At 43.0% G+C, this 21,118-nt stretch overlaps 1 long non-coding RNA gene across 2 annotated transcripts in view; it reads left to right on the top strand.

Annotated features, from left to right (window-relative positions):
- Positions 1–2,753: 2,753 nt before the first annotated feature.
- LOC118972154 (uncharacterized) overlaps positions 2,754–21,118 on the top strand; it is a 72,719-nt gene continuing 54,354 nt past the window's right edge. For both annotated transcript variants that reach the window (XR_012127499.1, XR_012127498.1), the window contains exon 1: positions 2,754–4,798. This is a non-coding gene — a long non-coding RNA (uncharacterized lncRNA). The remainder of the gene's footprint in view (positions 4,799–21,118) is intronic.

Genomic DNA, 21,118 nt, shown 5'->3' with positions numbered 1-21,118 from the left:
GCCAACAGGTATCTGGAACACATCTCAACTTCCTTTACAAGTCCCTAGATTTCAAATACTTTCTTGGATTGCGATAGTGGTGCCTTTGCATTCAAAGAGCTGCCAGTGTAAACAACAGTTGGTAAATGTTAACATGCTACAAATGTCATTCATGTCCAAAGCAGAGGAACTGGATACAATTAATTGGCAGGCAAGTGACAGGGAGCTTGTGGTTTTGGAGTATTAGAAGTACCTCAGCCTCACTAGTCAGAGTAGGTTGGGACAGGGCCAAAGTCATGCTAAGGGCAGAGAGCTTTCTCAACAGACCCAGTAGGTTAGGATTAGGAATGAAAGGGGAAATGACATGGACACCAGGGTTGGCCATGTACAAGGGGTTTTCTTGTGAGCCTGGGAGTTGGACATGGGTTCTGGTTCCAGAGGCCCCTTGGTAGCTTGTATACTTGCCACTGTTTCCTGATCAGTGGAGCACTGGATTGATGCTTCCTGAGGAAGAAATGGGAGCTTTGATATGTTTAAGGTTTACATTTACCAACAAAAAGTACAGCAGCAGATTGTCGGCCTTGTGCAGTCACCCACGGTGATAACTGCCCATTCCTTGATGGCCTACTGAGGAGCCGGCAGCAGCAAAGGGGGGGTTAAGAATTGGCAGTTTGAAGTATGATGGGACTGCACAGTCTGGGTTCAAATCTGCCATTCATTCACTAGCGCTAAACCTCAGTGTCCTCATCTGCAGCATGGGGCCCACGGGCCCTCCCTAAGAGTGCTGAGAGGATGGAATGTAAGAACACACTGAAGCCCTTGGCCCAGTGCCTGACCAGGAAAAGCAGGAATGGGGAGTGAGCAGGACTGAAGTTTTGGTGTAGAGCCTTCCAAAGCAGATGGACCAAGTACTGGATGAAGTTAAAATGAGACAAAGGGACCAAAGACAGCGGGAAGGGACAGGTCTTCATGGGAGAAGTCAGAGCAGGCACTGAGTTGGTGCTCAACATCAGTTGCTAGAGAGATGCCAGTTCCCTTCCAGTTGGCAGGATTTTAATTTGGAGGAGTAGAGTAACCCCTCACAGCCCTGGGAAGAAGGCAGGAAGACTATGAGAGTCAAAATCTTGGATCTTGCACTGACCTCGGGTTGAATCCCAGCTCCATCATCACTGAACCAGCTGTGGGAATTTACACTCTTAAGAGATTGCTTCAAAACCATAACACCTGGTTACCTCAGCTTTGTCAGGATTGAGTGGTAATATCTGAAAGGGTCAGTTCTACAAGATACTGTGTTTTACAGATGAAAAAAGTTTATGCACCCCCTCATTCCTCTTAATAGCAACTAACAGTTTGAGTGCCTAACATGCCAGGTAGCTGATGTTTGCGGGAATGGCAGTGAGAAACAATCTGAACTGTCTGAACGGGAGTAGATTTTTTAAATTCTTGGAAAGAACAGGGTAAAATAGCCATTTACACTTCCCTTATGTTGTATTCCAGAGACTCGAACATCAAGCCCCTGTACATGCAAAGTATCTGTGGGTGTTCGGGGACCAGAGGCTGTGCTCATCACATGTGTGTCGGAGGGGAGGTGGCAAACCCTCATCAGAGAAAACTAACCTTGCCAAATTAAGTAAATGGTCTGGGATAGTCATTCTTCATCAGGAGTGATTTTGTGCCTTAAGGCACATTAAGCAATGTCTGGAGACATCTTTGGTTGCACCAGTTGTGGGGAAGGGAAGTGCCACTGGCAGCATCCTGCCGTGCACAGGACAGTCCTCCACAACCAAGAATTATCCATCCCAAAAGGTCAGTGGTGCCAAGATTGAGAAACCCCCAAAGTGAACTTCTTGAGACACAGATCTGCTCAGCACACTACTCCCCTCTTCCTCCACTTCACAGTACTCTTTGGATAAATCTTAAAATGGCCCAAAAGAGCATGGCATAGCTCCTACCCCTCTTCACTCCTATGCCAGATCCAGCTATGTTGGTCTCTTTGTCTCTCAACATACCAAGCTCCACCCTACCTTAGAGCCTTCCCACATCATATTCCCTGGACCTGGACCTGGAATGTTCTCTCTATGCCTGGTGAACTCACATTCATCTTTAAGTTCTCAATCTACTTCTTGCTTCCACAGGGAGACCTTCCCTGGCTGCTCCTCTTTTCCCTTAATCCAGTTAGGTTCCTCTGCTTAGTAACTCTAATCACCCTGTAGGGTTCCTTCACAATTGTAACTATAAAGGTACCTGTGTGCTTAATTCTCTTCCTCATGACTGTGAACTCACAAGGATAGGGATGGGTCTGTCTTGCTCACTGCTGACTGTTCTCACCTAACACAGCATCTGGCACAAAGGAAGTGCTCAATAAATAAGTTGGTTGGATGGCTGAATGAATGAATGAATGAATGAAAGGGGACATGGACAAGTAAGTGAGCAAGAACAGAATGTGTTCCTTGCCATGTGTAATACAAGGAGTGAAGGAATAATGACTTGCCTGGAGAGTCAGGGAAGGCCTCCCCCAGATTCACAAGGAGGCAAACTGTGTGTGGGGTGTGTGTGTGTGTGTGTGTGTGTGTGAGTAGGTAGGTAGCTGGAGTTTAAGGTACTAGGGAAAGGATCAGGACAGGCAGCTCATGAAAGCTCAGGCATGCCATGATTTGGGAGTGGCGCTGTTCTCGCCACTCACGCTCTGTAGGACAGCCTCCTTCACCACACTGGGGGGCTGCCACCTGCACTCTAGTACAATCACTGCTGAAGCTGATGGAAACAGGCAGGAGCAGCAGGACAGGACTTGGTTTTCAGCCTGACTCTAAATGAGACTGTTCTCTTCATCAATTTGAATTATTTAGATTCCAGCAGAGCTGACAATACCAATGTTTTGGAGATGTTTCATAGAGACAAAGATGCACATAATAGTAGTAGTGAGGGAAATGATAGAATAATACACCAAAAATAGCAAACACCAGCAGCATAGGCCAGGCCAGGGTAATCTAGAGTAAAGAAAAAGAGAAAGTTTAAAAGTGAACATTCCTCCCTCTTTAAAAAAAATCCCCCTTCTTATCAATACTAGAATTATAGGCTTTAAAAAAATTCTGTTGAAAAATACATACAGGAAGGTGTACTTTCTTATAAGTATAGCTCAATGAATTTTCACAGGGTGAATCCAGTTGTGTCGCCACCACCCACATCAGGAAACATGATCAGCTTTCCAGAAGCCCCTCCTTGGGACCCCTTCCACACACCATCTCTCCCCAGCATAACCACTATTGTAACATCTAACAGCATGGATTAGCCCTGCCTGCTTTTACATTTTATATTAATGGAATAATTAACTTTGCATGTCTCCTTGTGCTTGCTTTTGCTCATCATCACAAGGTGTTAGCTGTTACGTGCAATTGTGGATATTGGGTTTCATTGCTGTATAATGTGTTAACCTTAAAACTATCAGTTATTTTACCAGCAAAAAGGGGTTTATTGGGGACCAGCAGAGGGTTGCAATTCAGGACACGCAAGTAATGGCAAAACCATAGGCAAGTCCAGAGAACAAAGGAAAAGAATGCTCTTTTATAGAAGAAGGGGGGCGTTAGAAGGAGCTGTTATAAACAAAAAGTCCATTGGAGTAATAAGTGAGTATAATGGCTTTTAATTGGCTGAGCTGTGACAGTCTCTCATTTGTTGGGCTTTTGCCAGGCAAGGAGAACACCTTTCTTCCTCCTGCTGGGGTAGTAAAGTACAGGAATCTTCCTGCAGGGAGTGACAGGCACAGTCTCTTCCGGTTGGGGTCCGCAATCAACTAGGAGTGGCAGGGTGTGAGAGCTCCCCCTTCTGGCATTCTGATTTCATTTTTTAAAGCATTTTTAAAAAACTAGTTGATAAACAATATTATATTGCTTTCAAGTATACAACATAGTGATTCGACAGTAATCTACATTATTAAATGCTTACCCCGACTAGTTTAGTTACTACCTGTCAACACAGAATGATGTTACAGAATCATTGACTATATTCTCTATGCTCTACTTTCATCCCCATGACTAATTTATATATATATATATGATTGAGATTTTGTACCTCTATCCCCTTCACCTGTTTCACCCACCCACTCCATCCTTCCCCCATGATACCCACCAGTCACCTCAGTCTGACTTCATTTTAAATGAGGTTTGCTTTTATTAATTTTCAAAAGTGTTTCTATGTGTGACTATACCACAATTTATTTCCCCATTTTCCTCTTGATAGGCATTTGGATGGTTTCCAGTTTGGAGGCTTTGTAGTACTGCTCTGAGAATCTTTGTATATATCTTTTGCTGAACATGTGTATACATCTCATTGCAGGTGATTTAATTTCATTTTTATATTTCTCAGAATATAGAGACATAACAAATGTTTTGTAATGAGAAGAAAGCTAATTAAAATTTCTACAGTGAGCATGTCCTTTATAATCTGGAAAAAAATTTTAAAGAAAAGGAAAAATAAACTTAACTCTCTGGGCTAGAATAAAGCCACTCACATATGTTGCTTTTTATTTTTTTAAGCAGGGAATTTAATACAGGCTTTCAGAGATATCTCATGGAACCCAGGCACGGGGCAGCCAGGCTCCAAGAAGAACCAGAACCAGGGCCTTGAAAGCCATTGAGAAGTCAGGCAGCCTTCTCTCCCTCTGGGATATTTCTTTTAGCTGCTTTCTGAAAGTCCACTTTACTCTCATCCCTTGGAAGACCTGTTTCCTCTGCTTTCAGAGCAAGACCGAACATGGCGTCCTCTTTGTCCTAGAGAAAAATGGGCAGGAATCTTTCAGTCTCAACAGCAAGATCATAAGAAGGTAAGTCTGATTGGCCGAGTCAAGACTCAGTAAACTATGGCTCAGGGGGCAGGGTCCTGTATAACCATGACTGCCCTATGGGTAGGCTGGTGCCCAGAGTGAGCAGTAGGGGCTGAGCTGACATTCCAGAGAGCATCTACTCCAATGGCACTCTGAGCTAGGAACAAGAAACCTGTATGCTAGTCCTGGTGTTTCCTCAAGAAATCCCTACCTCTCTGCGCCTTTGTCCTCTTAGGTTTGCCTCTCTGCACCCAGTGCTTTCTATAGGACTTTATGGTGAATTTTGTTTAAATTTGCTTTTCTGTGAGTATTTTCAAAGGCTTCCAAGAATACTGACAGGTGGAAAAGATGCCATGTCAAGTGAACAAGAGAGAATCCTGAATTAAATTAGACAATCCTGTGAGCTGTGGGATTTGAAAAAGCGATACCCTTTTGACCTAAGATCAAAATCTTGGATTTAGGCCACAGGCCTATTAGGAGTTCAAACTAGAATCAAATGTTAATTCTGTCCATAGGCTCAGAGATGAGTCCATGTTCTAATCTGGAGCCACTTGTTCTGGCAGACCTTATTTCATGCCTTATGTATTATAGCTTGGTCCCTGTCTTTCTGAGTTTTTTTCTGAAACATGTATTTTGATGAGTTCCAAGCAGGACAGGTTAGATGTTACTTTTCCTTTTTTTTTGTATGTTATATGTATTTTTAAAATTAAAGTATCATTAATATACAATCTTATGTTAGGTTCCAATGTACATCAGAGTGGTTCAACAGTCTTCGTGACCAACTTATATTGTAATTGCAAATTATTGTGCCACTATTATACCCCTACCCCCCACACCCACCCAAACCTCTCCACCTTGGTATCCTCCCAGAGTGTTCTGCCTTTCCCTGGTATCCAGCCCCACTAATCACCAGAAACCAATGTAATATGGGCTTGTGCTCCCTGAGCAGGTCTCCAGGGCCAAGTGTGCAGCACTCCTGGGCTCCTACCCTCTGCCCACTCTCTTCCCCTTTCTCCTGCCTGTAGGCTTGTGTGGGGAAGGGCTTGGACCCCACTCAGTCTTGGCTGTGCCACTTTACCCTTTTCTCTGTGATCTTCTCTTCTTCTTAAGGTGTAGGTGGTCTATTCTACAGTCTTGAGGTTGTTTTCAGGTTTAGTTGCATTAGCTATATTTTCTTCTTTTCTGTGTTTTTTGGAGGAGGTTTCTACCTTGTCATCCTATACTGTCATCTTTTTCTGGAAGTCCCAGTAGAGGTAACTTTATTTTTTATTACCAATTCACTATCGTGGTTGTGATTTAAAACATTTAAAAAACATAGAAACAATAGGGGAAACTGAATTCAGGGTAAACAGGAGTGCTCTGTAATATTCTTGCAAATTTTCTGTAAGTCTTAAACTATTCAAAAATAAAACATTTATTGAAAAATAAAATAACTACCCAAACACCTAAGTACATTTTTAAAGAGAAGAGTTTTGTTTACAAATCACTAAAATATTTTGAGCTTCACTAGTGATGTCTACATGATAAACACCTACCTTAAGGTCATGTCTGCACTGGTTGGGTCCCCATTGGTGGACAGAGAAAATGTACTATTTGTGGGCTGTCCAGGCTTAGCATAACCAATTGTGTAGGTTCTTTGGTTAACTGCATGGGGGCAGCAGAGTGACATGGAAAGCTCAACAGAGCTTTGGAGCTAGGGAAGGTCGGGGATTACATTGCATATCTTTCACTTATTAGCTGGGTGACGTTAGGGGAGTTAATTAACCACCCTGAGTATGTGTGAAACGGGGGCTAATAATTCTGTGGTATAGACTTGCTGTGACAATTAAAATAGACGGTGAGTTCAAAGTGCCTGCTCTAACAGCAAAAATAGTTCCTGGTCAATTGTTGGGAATTAGTAAATGGTAGCAATTCATCTTAAAGATTTCCTGGTACAAATCTGTAACTGATATTTTTTCTTCTTTCTTTTTCCTTCCTTCCTCCCTTCTTTCCTCTTTTCCTCCTTCCTGCCTGCCTTTCTTTCCTTCTTTATTTTTTGACCAGATGGGGGCAGGGATGCAGTTTCTGTTTCAGCAGGTAGTTGACAGAAAACTCACACTGGTGTAGATATTTAGGTGAAAACTGAAAACTGGAAATGAATCGGCAACAAACTGCTATAAGACTCCCTAATTTATAGAGGAAGTAGAAGTCTGGAGCCCAGTGCTATTCTTAGGAAACAGTAAAGAGTCCCAAGAAGATGAGAATATTTATGTCCAAATGGGAACAGTGAAGAATAACATTCATTCTTTTAACAAATATTTATAGAATATCTACATGTGCCAAGCAATGTGCTGGCTGCTGGGGATACAGTGGTAAATTGGCTAGGCTGGATGCTGTCCTAAGGACTCTCGCAGCTCTATTATTCTTTTATTCCTAGAGATCCTTTTTTCTCTGTTCCTCAGCTTCATTGTGTTCCTGTTCTCTAATTTCCATCTCATTGATTGTCTCCTTTACTTGCAGGAATCTAATATTCATTCCCTACATTTTGAGTTTCATTTCAGTTACTATTCGTCAGTTCTTCTACCTGTTTGTTGATGTCCTCCCTGAGATCTTTAATACATTACTGCAGATCAGTGAGCAGATATATGACTTTTACTTTAAAATCTTTATCAAGAAGATTGGTGATCTCTATTTCATTTAGCCCTCTTTCTGATGTCATCCTGTAGTTTTGTTTGGAACATATCCCTCTGCCTCCTTATTTTGTGTGGGTTTCCATGTTTCTTTCTTTGTATTAGATGGATCTACTTCCTGATCTAGAGAGTAATGGCTTTATGAAGAAGGTATCTTGTAATTCCTAGAAACTCAGGACACTCCTCTCCAGGGCCTGCTCCTCCTTGGCGATGAAGCCCCAGTTGTTGTTGGTGGACTATATGTAGGGGGTCACCTTTCCGTTTGTCTGCTGGCAGTGGTTTATCTCAGTCTGCTGAGGCCGGTGGTTTGCCTCAGCAGGGCCTATGTGACCAGAGCAGTGGTTTCTGCTGGGATCATTGTTGGCAGTGCTGCCCTTGCCCTGCTGTATAGTGATGGCAGGAATGCTTGGTTAACAAGGTGGGTGAGGTGGTTGCAGAGAAAGTTGCATAATGGTAGGGTGCACAGGTTCATATTGGTGGCAAGTCACCTGGTTGTGGAACCCTTAGATGCCCAGCAGTGGCGGCAAGTCATGCAGTAGGAAGGCACAGAGGCACACAGCAGCAGCAGTGGGGCATGCCATGGTGGCAGCTGTGACAGTAAGAATCATATGCTGTGTGTGCTTAGGAAGCAAGTTGCATAGTGGAAGGGCCTACCAGCTCATGGTGGTGGTGATGTGCATGGTGGGGGGGAGGTGGCACAAGGGTGACTGGAGGTAATAAGTTTAGTGGTGGGAGATCCTGCCAGTGGTGGAGGCAGATAGTCACACCTCAGTGGCACACAGCTGCAGCAGTAGTGAGTTCTTCAGGTACTTCCTAGCAACAGTGAAACATGCAGCACCCACTGAGTTTGGCCACCCATGGGGAGGAAGGAGTTTTAGGAGCTGGCTCCTGCAGGCATCTCTCCAGTTAGGCTGAAAGCTGGGAGAGTCTCCCTGTACCTGCCAGGCGGCAAAGTCAAATGCTGCTTGGCTGAGTGGGCTGGTCTGTCAGTGGCACACGGGGAGGCATCTCTGGGATGAGCTGCCAGTGAGGAGGATGGAGGACCTGTAGCTCCTGAGAGTGCTCAACTCACTGGGCTTAGGGGGGCTGAGGAGGTATCATCCTCCTGCCCTTTCTCCTGCAGAGACAGGAGAAAGGGTTCCATCTTGCCTTCCTACTCTGCATCTTGAGGCTCCCCCACCCCCTGGGTTTTCTTATATGCACATTAATAGCTTTAGCTAAGCCTTGGGTCTCTTGGAGCCAAACTAATACTTACAATGGATGTGCCTTGGGGTTGGGGATCATATGGTGTCGTACAGTGTACCTTGTTGCAGAGAAGTTTTTTTGAGGTTGGAAGGTAACCTAGTGTCGATCTAACCTGTTCCACAGTCAGCTTATCCTAAAATAGGAATCTGAGTTATGTAGGGAGTACTCTAACAGCCCTTAAGTGCTTGGCTCATGCCCACCAGTTCTGTAGCTTTGGCTTCCAAGATGTCCCTTGGTCACAGCCTTTATCTCATGTGCACATTAACCCACAGCAAAATTCATCTAAATAGACTTCAGTCTGGTAAGAACCATGGACTCACCAATCTGTAAAGCCAGTTCAAATAACAGGCTTATAGGGCCCATGCTTGTGTGTCCTGTCCTGTGATTTTTCCTCCTTATGACTGACAAATCAAAAACTCTATAGCTCTCTGATATAAAAGGGTTTATTGAGCCTTTACAGATGCAGCCAGAAAAGGACTGAGTCCTGGAACAGGAAGTTTCTGATTCACCAGTGTTGCTCTGGAAGGTGGGGGTTCCCTGAGTTGGGCAAGTTCATTATGAATTCACTAAGAATGAATAAAGACAACAAAGTTGGGGGTTAAAAGGGGCTCATACCAAGTTTATTCTGAGGGCAGTGACCCAGCTATGTATAAGTGGCAAAGACAACTCAGTCTCTCCTGGCTCCAGCACTGCACCCTCCTGTTCCCCAGCACAGGGCTCTCTTCTTCCTTCCTAGCAGTGGGGCTCCATGGCTTCTCTCTCCTGCTTCCTCTCTCTGCCCCCTAAGCTCTTCACTTCTCTGCTCTCACCACTCTCTCTGATCTCTATTTTCCCACCTGTGGTACCAGGAGGAACTCTGTGGGCAGGTCTCTATGGTGACTGGCAGGCACCAGCCCAATTATATCTAGGCGCTTGTGTTCCCTCTCTACCCCACCCCTGGGCTGGTACTTCTGTGACTGATGGTTTGCTCTTGGCAGCTCTGTCAGCCAATAAACATCCTTCCACCCACAGGTATGCAAACAGGCTCTTTTATGTATAAAGTGGGTGATATTAAAGCCAGGTGAGACTCCTGCTCATCAAATGTCCATTTCTCGAAAAGCAGAAGCAAAGCCAGTTCTCAGAAATAACTTGCCACCAGACTCAATAAACGGGATATTTATAACAGGTCTCAAGGAAAGAAAGTTCTCTACATTGACTGCAGATAAGGAAGGCAGGCTAACTCAAAGCAGGGAAAGTCCTGGAATAGATGGCTAGTATATAGAGCAGGCTTGTGGGTTAGTTGTTGATAGTCAGACACTGGTCATGCGCAAGGAGGATGTGCTGGTCCGGGGAACCTTCTAGATGCTTGTTAAAATGACTTCATCCACAAACATGAAGTTTCTGGTGAGCTTTGGTCCATGGCTATTGACTGATGACCCTCTCTTGTCTCTCCCCTTCATTCTCTGGCCCTTATGTCAGTTAATTTAGGACATTTCAGAATTTTCCCTCATCATGACAAATGACACAAAAGACGAAGAAAAACAGTGACATTTTCTAGGAGGAAATGGATCAGTAAAACCAAGAGTACTCTGCCAAATTTACCAGAGTCACTAATCCCAAGTAACTAGTTTCATAAATATTTTCTCCTGTTAACCTAGGTTCACAAAGAGAGAAGAAGGACTCTCACAACTCTTGCTTCCATTAGGAGACTAACATCTTTAGAAGTCTACCTTCTGCCAATTTTTTGTCAGGTCTCAGTATCTCTCAGCTGCAGCTGGAAATTTATCCTGCTGATTATGCCAGCTGTTGGGGGAAGAAAAATCTTCCTCTACCTTCCAAGGCTGGTCTAAAAATTGTCTGATATGAAACATATTAACAGAAGAAAATTCAGTTTAACTGTGTACCTATGGGGAATCCACACAAAAAGACGAGAGATTCCAAAGACAGTAGGCAAAATGAGGTTATGCATCATCCTGAACTAAGAAAAAGGGGATGGGGGTCTGGGACTTCAAAGGGAAAGAAAGAAAGCAAGTCACAGGAAGATGAAAAGGAGTAAATATTTGGTAAACAAATGTTTGCTGGGCCACACAGAAACAATGGGACACAGAGAGGGATTTTAACAGACAGACTTTGCTAAATCCCTCCCTGTTTACCCCTAGTTCATATTATACTGCAGTAATCTGTGGTGATGGCTCACTTCCTGGAGCAGGTCCTCCATCCAAACCCATTTTATGCAGTTAGGGGGAAAGTCAAAGTTTCTTCCTCAGATTCTTAGGCCTTGATTATTTTCAGCTCAAAATAACACATATGCCAAAGTGGCATGTGTGGGGTGATTCACCTACACTGGTCTGCTGAGCACCTTAGTGCTTCTTGGCCTCTCTCTCTCCCCATGGCCTCTCTTCCTCCAGGGCCAATCCATGTGGCTTGGGCTTCTCACAGCATGGTGATCTCAGGGTCATCCACTGCTAATGTCATAGCTGGCTTGATTGAGTGTTACAAGAGACAGGAATTGGAAACTGTTGCCTAACTCTTAAGAATTGCCAGACCCTGAAACTGGCAGCAGGACCAGCTTCTCAGGCATGTCACACAGGGCCCTGTGCTTAGTTTGATTCCCTGTTTTTGCCATCTTGAAATTCTTTTTTTTATTGCAGTACATACAATAAAATACACAAATTTTAGTATACAGCTTGTTGAATTTCGACATGTGTATACACTCATGTAACCATCACCCAGATCAAGATACCATTCTTACGAATATTTTCCACTTCACCTACTTTACCCATCCTCCACCCCCAAACCTCTATTCCATCCTGAAATTCTTTTTTTAAAATAAACTTTTAATTTTATTAGAACAGTTTTCAATTTATAGAATCATTGCAAAGATAATACAAAGAGTAACTATATGCCCCACATCCAGTATCCTCTATTATTAACATCTTATATTAGTATATTTGTCACAATTAATGAACATATATCGTTACATTATTTTAACAAAAAAGTCCATACTTCTTTCAGATTTCCTCAGTTTTGCCTAAATATACCTTTTATGTTCTAGAGTTCCATCCAGGGTCCCACATGACATTTAGTTGTCATGTTTTCTTAGGCTTCTCTTGGCTGTGGCAATTTCTCAGGCTTTCCTTGTTTTTGATGACCTTGACAGTTTTAAGGAGTACTGGTCAGGTATTTTGTACCTGATTTGTCTGAAGATTTTCTTATAATTAGACCAGGGTAATCTAATCTGGGAGGAAGACTTGAAATTCTTAAAAAATTTTTAGAAGGGACCCCACATTCAGTTTGGGCCCTGCCCAGTACATCTCTTTCACTGTGTTTTATTGGTTTAAGAAGTTACAGAACTGTGGGAATTCATATATAAAGTATAAAAATCATATGAATAATCATATCTGACTCAACTGTTTATAGTTCACGATTCGTGGTCAAAACAGAAACAGTTTCTGTGATATGAGTACCCTTGCATTGTTCCCTATGTAAGAACTTATTTGTTATGCTTCAGAAGATTGGAGACTGTTGAGAGTTGGACTTGATTAATGATTGTGCATTGAGTCCCCTATACAGAATTTTATTGTTGTTAACAACCATTTGATCAATAAATATGAGAGGTGCCCTCTCAGCACCATTCTTGCGCTGTTACGCCTTGAGTCCCCTGGCTGGTCCTTTCAGGTCTTCGATAAGTCATCGCGTCTCCTCCCTTATCTGCGGGTCAGAAGCAGGGAGGGTCCAACAAGTGGTGCCCTAACAGGGACCGTTGAAACTCAGAGCGGGGAAGCTCCACTCCGGGCGACTCTTAAAACGCAGAGCAGGGACAGTCCGACACAGAACCCACCTAGATTCAAGGAAAGGAGATATAGCCCCCACATGTCATTGGGAAGAGTATCAAAGAACTCATGGTCACCTTTAACCTGTCGCAGCATGGTAAGATGGGGGACAGAGTACTGGAACCAAGAAATCCAAGACCTAGCCCCACTTTTATAGCTACAGTGAATCTGCTACTAACAAACCACTTCAGTTTTGGGGACTTGAGTTTTCTTCCACATGGAATGAGGAAATTCATTCTAAAATCATGAACCTCTAATGCTACATTTGTAAGTGTACATACGTACGATATGGTGTTTATCATATGATATGGTGTTTATCAGAAAAAGTGTTTCCACAGGGAAACAAAGGGAGAAGGGCTTGGGAACAGAAGACGAATGAGCTACAATAAAAAAATTATTTTAATCAAATTAGTTTAATCAAAAAGCCTGTAGATCCAAATTCAGGGTCAGCTGCCTCCTACTTCCACTTGCTTATTCCACAAACACCCATTAGAGACTACAGGGCAGAAACACAGTGCTGGGTGCTGGGCTACAGTGGTGAGCTACATCAATAGGCCCCCATTTTCATGGTTCAGAGTCTGTGGTGGAGGGTGGGGGCGGCAAATGTGCAGACAGTTGTAGCCCCGAAAGCTGAGGGCTGTGGCAAGGAAGGCACTAGATCCTCGGGAACCTGTCCTGAACATGGAAGGTGCTGCACAAGAGCAAGCTGAGCCTTAGAGGCTGAGGAAGCCTTAGGTTTGGGGGGCTGGAGTGCGACATGTTCATATGTAGAGGGAACAGACTTCAAAAAAGCCCAGTCGAGGGCTCTGGGAGACTTTAGGGAAGTGAAAGTTGCTCTGTGTGGTGGAAGTGTGGAAAGTGGCCATATTCAGGGGCAGTGGGAGAGGGTGTGATAGGAAGTAGTGTTGAAGAATGGCCAGAGAGATAAGCAGGGGCCAGATCACCAAGGAGCCTCCGAGCCTTGAGACGGAGCTTGGACTCTATTCTGAGGCCCAGGAAAACACTGAAGGGTTTGAAATTGGACAGTGGTCTCTCAGGTCTGAATTTAAGAAATCACCAAGGTTAGTGTGTAGGCTGCTGAGCTCAGACTGGTTGGAGTGGGGCAGGGTAAGCTGGACAGAGATACTGGTAAGAGGCTGTGGTTTGTAGCCTGGGTAAGAAATGATGGCTGGCACTAGGGCCAAGGCACTGGACATGGAGTGAAATAGACAGATAAGAGAGACTTAGTAGGATCAGCAAGACTTGTGATTGAGTGTAGGAAGGAGGGAGGTGGCAAGGGTGATGCCCAAGTTTCTGGCTTGAGCAACAGGATAGATGGTAGTGTCACTTACTGAGGGGAAGACCATGAGAATGCTTTTTTGGTGGGAAAGTGGAGGGATCAAGGTTTCAGTTTTGGATATATTTAGTTTGGGATAGCTGTAAGGCTTCCAGGTGAAGATATTCAATAGACAGTTGGGTTATGCAAGTCGAGAGAGAACTGGAAATGGCTGTGGGGTTATGGGAGGGGTTCTGTTTTGAGCTAGAAGTGACAGTTTATTTGCATAATGATGTAAAGGACACAGAAGAGAAGTAGGAAGACAGAGGGGTCAATAGGAATAGTCTATGTAACAAAGCTCCCAGAGGGCTGGGAAGGGATGAGTCAGACCACAGGACTAGGAGTTTGTCTTACAGAGGAGCGTCTAGGAGTTAAAAGTTCAGACTTTAGAGTCTGACTTGGAACACTTGATTCTATCACCTTCTAGCTGTGAGACATTGAGCAAGTCACCTACTCTTCTGAGTCTTGGTTTCCTCAACTGTAAAACAGGGAAATTATGAGAATCTACCTCCTAAGTTTGGTCTGATGATTGAAGGAGATAATGCACATAATATGCTTACCACTGTTCATGGCACATAGTTAACACTGTATAAATGGTAGCTGCTGTTATTATTATAACAGGAGCACAGGGGGAAATTTGGTACAAATGCAGATCAGTTCATGGGTTTGGGAGCAGGAAGTTGAATAAATTCTCTTTAGAGGGTTTTTAAGTTTTTGATGAAATAGAAGGTGATGTTATTAACTGGGGGCTACCTGCTAATGTCTTTGGGAGTAGAAAAGCCATTCATTTGGCACTGACTAGGAGAGGACAGTCACTTTCATCAGAGGGTTGACAAACTGCCGGTCACTTAAATCATCAAGACTTGCTTATAAATTAAAGTAAAAATGGAAACAGCAGAATTACTCCTAAATTTGTAGCCTAGTGCTGACACTTTACAGAGTACATATTCAGAAGTGTTTGCTCATCTGATTTTTTTCCTGCTCTAAGTTAATAGACTTCTTTTGAACAGCTTTAGATTTACAGAAAGATTGAGAAGATAATACAGAGAGTTGAGGTTCATAGTTCACTCAGATTTTCTTAGTTTCTACCGAGTATCCTTTTTTCTCTTCCAAGATATCATCCAGGATGCCATTTTGCATGTAGTTGTTCTGTCTCCTTAGGCTCCTCTTGGATGTGACATTGTCTCAGATTTTCCTTGGTTTTTGATGACCTTGATGGTTTTGAGTAGTACTGGTCAAATATTTTGAGGGATACCTTGTATTGAATTTTATTTGATGTTTCTCTCATGATTAGAGTGAGGTTATAAGTTTTGGGGAGAAGATCACAGAGGTAAAGAGCCTTTATTAACAGATCATATCAAGGGTACATACTATAAACATGATCTATCATTAGAGATACCATGATATCACCTTGATCACCTGGCTCAAGTAGTGTTGGTCATGTTTCTCCACTTTAAAGTTACTCTTTTCTTCCCGTTCCCAACTGTACTCTTTGGAAGGAAGACACAATGTGTGTAGCCCTCTCTTTAAAGAGTGGGGAGTTAACTTCCTTCTCTTTAAGAGAGGAGTATCTCCATAAACTATTTGGAATTTTTTGGCATGGGAGATTTGTATCTTCTGCCCTATTTATTTATTCTGTCATTTCTTTATATCAAAATGTATTTTTGGATATTTATTTTATGCTTTGTGTTGTATATAATCCAGCATTTCTCCAGCCCTAGAATCAGCCATTTCTCCAAGAAAACAAAGAACCTTGGTTTGTTTTACTGGAGAATGGTATTAGAAACCAAGATCTCGGTGCTAGGCATGTTCCATATGATTAAACTTTAATCTGATGGTAAATTTATCATCTTGGAGTAATGGTTGCTTCTTGTGTGAGTCAGGGTTCAACCAGAGAAGCAGGACCAGTAGGAGGTACATATTAAGAAATTTACTGTAAGGAACTAGCTTCTGCAACTGTGAGACCTGACTAGGCAAATTGGGAATTCACAGGGCAGGCCTTCAGGAAGGGTAAATTATACAAAGGCTGGCTGTCCACAGGCGGAAGCAACTGTCCACAGGTGAAATTTCTTTTATCAGGAAGGCCCCAGCCCTGCTTTTAAGGCTTTTCAATGGATGGAATCAGACCCACCAGGTCCTCTAGGATAATCTTCCTTACTTAAAGTGAACTATGGACTTTAACCACATCTGCAAAATACCTTGTCTGCAACACCTAGATTAGTACTTGACTGAATAACTGGAGACTGTAGCCTAGCCAAACTGATGTATCAGAAAGACCATCACACCTTTAAAATGTTCTGAATCTAGCAACACCTCTTGAGTGTGTTCCATAAATAGACATTTCCTGGGTTATTGAGGACTACCCCTTATGAGCCATGGCTTTTGGACTGTCACGTGTTTAGGATGCATCATCCCCTTCTCTGCCTTCTTCAACTGAAGTGCTAAACATTTTAATCAGGTTGTATTGACCCAGGGCCCCCAGTGTGAAGATTAATTATCATACTGAGCTGAGCTCACTGGGACACCTCAGGGCCTCCAAGGCCTGGGAGATGCCTTACTTACCTCTGTAGCCAGGGAGCTCACTGCTCTGGTTCTTTTCCTTCCTCTGTCAACTCTGTTTATGTACTCCCTCCTTCTTTCCTTTCTGAAGGGTGCCACCCCTTGCTGCCATTAACAGGACTCTACTACACACTATATACAACAGACTTTGCTGGGTGAGGAGAGGTGAAAGGGAAGTGGACGCAGGATGCTGGGGGAGCAAATGTCGGTCCTACAGGTCTCTCTCTGTCCTTGAGGCTGAGACAAGTGTCAGATACAGAATAGACTGACCAGAAGCATTATGCAGAATGAATGCTCACATTTCCGCACTGGGTACTGGGGGTATGAGGATAAATCAGAGTTAATACTTTTCTTTTGTTAATTAATTCAATAACTCTGTGTGTGTTCTGAGTGCTTTTGAGTATAAGAGGACATTTGCCTCTCATTCTTTTTTAAAAAATAACTATATTAGGACATAATTCACAAACCATACAATTCACTTGAAGTGTACAGTTCAGTGCTTTTTAGTATATTCACAGATATGTGCAACCATCGCCACAATTTTAGAACATTTTCATCACCTTAAAAAGAAATTTCCTACCCTTTAAGTGTCACCTTCTTAGTCCCCGATCTTTCTCAGCCCCAAGCAACCATTGATCTCCTTTCTGTCTCTATGGATTGCTGTATTCTGGACATTTCATATAAATGGAATCATGTAATATGAGGTATTTTGTGACTGAATTATTTCACTCAGCATAACATCTTCAAGGTTTATCCATGTTGCAGCACCTATCAGAACTTCATTACTTTTATGGCTGAATAATATTCCATTGTAAGGCTACACCACATTTTGTTTATCAGTTCATCTGTTGGTAGACATTGGGGTTGTTTCCACCTTTTGTATTATGAATAATACTGCTGTGAGCATTCATGTACGAGTTTTTTTGTGGGATATATGTTTTCATTTCTCTTGGATCGACACCTGGATACCTAGGAGTGGAATTTTTAGGTCACATAGTAAATAGGTTCTGGTAACAATTCCAATGTTGGGGAGGAGAGTTCCACACCTTAACAAGGAGCAGTTCTCTAACACCAGCTGGGTGTCCTCCAGTATAACTCAACTGAACTCAATTCTGATACTATCTACCTGGAGAGAGCATCAGATTCCACGGGTTGAGGGCTCAGTCCTATAAGACTCCCCACTGCCCACCAATTTCAGACACCAGTTACAAGCCCAGGTTGTTACCTGTGCTTCTGACCCACTGGCTATAAATCAGATTCCCACAACCCCCTCCTATGGTTTGATTAATTTGCTAGAGTGGCTCACAGAACTTGGAGAAATATTTTACTAACTAGATTACTGGTCTATGATAAAAGAATATAACTCAGGAAGAGATGCAAAGGGCAAGGCCCAGGGAAGGGCACAGAGTTTCCATGCCCTCTCCAGGCATGCCACCAACCCAGCACCACCATGGGTTCACCAGCCTGGAAGCTCTCCCAACCCCTGTGCTTTTGAGTCTTTATGGAGGCTTCCTTACTTACGCATGATTGATTAAGTCATTGGCCATTCGCAATGGATTCAATCTCCACACCCTCTTTCCTCCCAGGAGGTCACTCCTCCAATCACATCACTGGTTCCCTTGGCAATCAGCCCAATCCTTAGGTTATCTAAGGGCTTTCCAAAAGTCACCTCGGTAACATAAAAGATACCTTTATTACTCTCACAACAGGAAATTCCAAGGGTTTTAGGAGTTCTGTATCAGGACAGGAGTCAAAGACCAATTATATCTTTCTTATAAATCACAATACTGCATATGGTAACACTATGTTGAACTTTTTGAGGGACTGCTGGACTATTTTGCAAAGTGGCTGTACCATTTTACATTCCTACCAACAGAGTATGAGTGTCCCAATTTCTTTATATCCTTGCTAATGCTTGTGATTAGTATCTGACTTTTTGATTATAGCCATCCTAGAGGATGTGAAGTTGTATCTCATTCTGGGTTTAACTTGCATTTCTCTAACAACTAGTAATGTTGAGCACATTTTCATGTACTTGTTGGCTATTTGCATATATATCTTCTTTGGAAAAATGCCTATTCAAGTCCTTTGCCCATTTTTCGGTCAGGTTGTTTATATTTTTGTTGAGTTGTAGGAGTTCTTTATATATTTTGGATGCTAGACTCTTTTTTTTTGGTATCATTAATCTAGTTACATGAGTAACATTATGTTTACTAGACTCCCCCCATCATCAACTCTCCCCCCCACCATACCCCATTACAGTCACTGTCCATCAGTGTAGTAAGATGCTATAGAATCACTACTTGTCTTCTCTGTGTTGTACAGCCCACCCTGTGCTCCCCCCTACATTCTGTCTGCTAATAGTAATGCCCCTTTTTTTCCCCTTATCCCTCCCTTCCCACCCATCCTCCCCAGTTCCTTTCCCTTTGGTAACCGTTAGTCCATTCTTGGGTTCTGTGAGTCTGCTGCTGTTTTGTTCCTTCCATTTTTTCTTTGTTCTTATACTCCACAGATGCGTGAAATCATTTGCTACTTGTCTTTTTCCGCCTGGCTTATTTCACTGAGCATAATACCCTCTAGCTCCATCCATGTTGTTGCAAATGGTAGGATTTGTTTTCTTCTTATGGCTGAATAATATTCCATTATGTATATGTACCACATCTTCTTTATACATTCATCTACTGATGGACACTTAGGTTGCTTCCATTTCTTGACTATTGTAAATAGTGCTGCGATAAAGATAGGGGTGCATATGTCTTTTTCAAAATGGGCTGCTGCATTCTTGGGGTAAATTCCTAGGATTCCTGGGTCAAATGGTATTTCTATTTTTAGTTTTTTGAGGAACTTCCGTACTGCTTTCCACAATGGTTGAACTAATTTACATTCCCACCAGCAGTGTAGGAGGGTTTGGACACTAGACTCTTATGAAATATATGTTTGCAAATTTTTTCTCCTATTCTGTGGGTTGTCTCTTCACTTTTTTTGATAGTTTTTTTTGTGGCCCAAAAGTTTAAAATTTTAATGAAGTCCAACTTATCTATTTCTTCTTTTGTTTCTTGTGTTTTTGAGGTCAAATCTGTGATTCCATCACCAGTTGATACTTATTATTGAGCACCTTCCAGACAGAGTTTGTCCCTGCTCTCATGGAATTTAAATCCAGCAGGGGCAGGGAAGATATTAATCTAATAACTGCTTGAATAATTTTTCAAGTGTGATGAGGACTGCAAAAAGCAGCAGAACAGGTGAGGTGCTAACCTAACCTGAGGGGCAGGGGAGACTTCCCCAAGGACATTAACAAACATCTGAAGGACAGTGGGAGAGGGCCAGGTGAAGAGGTGCAAGGAATAGAGGGAAGAGTGATTCTGGAGTGGGAACAGCTTGTAGGAATCCCAGAGTTCAGAATAACATAGCTCCTTCAAGGAATAGCAAGTGGGACTGTATGGCTGGAGCAGAGGGAGGAAGGGAGAGTGGGGAAGGGAAGAAGTGACTTAGGGAGAGAATGTGAAGAAAAAAGTTTCTGGAACTTCACCCTGGTAAATTTGAGCTATCTAAGCTGTAGGAGGTCCTGGAAGACTAGCGAAGAGAGTTTCAAAGAAAAGGAAGTAGCCAACATTGGCCAGTGTGGCCAAGAATGAACTAAGATTAGGACGTGGCATTTGGCAGATGGGAGACTATCATGGGAGAACTTTGTGAAAGCAATTGCCCTGGGATGATGGAGGCAGAACCAGAATGCAGGGGCTTGAGGCATGCTTAAGACAGTAAGGGGAGAGGACCTCCCTTTGGAGAGACTTGGCTGGGAAGAGAAGAGTCACAAGACTGGGCCAGAAGGCAGGGGGAGACTGGAACCTGTTTGTCATCAAGAGCCTGGCTCCTAATAGACACTCAGTAAATGCTTATTGCCCTGAAGTAAACTGGGTGTGAGCTTCGGGGTTGAGAGCAGGAGTTGCATCTTGAAAGGAGACAGGCATGCTCTTTAGTTAAAATGAATGGAAAAGGGGAAGACAGGAGGCTAGGAGTGGAATGTAGGGTATGTCTACATGGATGGGAGGGGGACATTTCTATAGATAATAGGGTCAGGAGAGGAAGGACTTGTATGCCTTTATTCTCTTCAGAGGATATCAGGTTTAGCTCTGACTCCAATATATGACTTTATCTGGAAACAATATCTAACCTATTTACTATTTGGTGGGCACTTACTTAGTAAGCTGCTGCTTTTACTTCTTCTCTTGGCTGAGAACAAGGTAGGTCAGCTTGGTACATTTATGTCTGGAGCAAAAGTGTGTAAGTTGTGAAGAAGATCAGCAGAGGAACCAATATCTCCTTTGATGAATAGCCACTCATCTGGCACAGAAAGAAAGTAACTTGCAATCAATGTGGACACATGTTAGAGACAGATGATACAGGTAACCACAAGATCCTTCCTGGACTCCCTTAGCAGATAAGAGCCTGCTGAGCACCTTTCAGTTCTTCCAAACAAGAGCTATTTCCTATTTCCTGTTGTCCTGCAGCATGGTAGGTATTGCCTATATATTATCTTGAATCTTCAGAACAACTCTTCAAGGGAGGTTGTATTGTTCCCACTTTCCTGATGAGGACATTGCAACTCAAAGAGGTGAGTGATTTGCTCCAGGTCACTCATCAGTAGTCAACATGGGAGCCTAAGTTAGGCTGAGCCCTTGCCACCATACCAGCGGGTTTGCATTTTGCTCCACAGGTGGCT

Source organism: Manis javanica, chromosome X, assembly GCF_040802235.1.
Source record: "Manis javanica isolate MJ-LG chromosome X, MJ_LKY, whole genome shotgun sequence".
NCBI classification, from domain to species: domain Eukaryota; kingdom Metazoa; phylum Chordata; class Mammalia; order Pholidota; family Manidae; genus Manis; species Manis javanica.
Note: the sequence above shows the minus strand (reverse complement) of the source record. Positions and strands in the feature narration are given on the sequence as shown.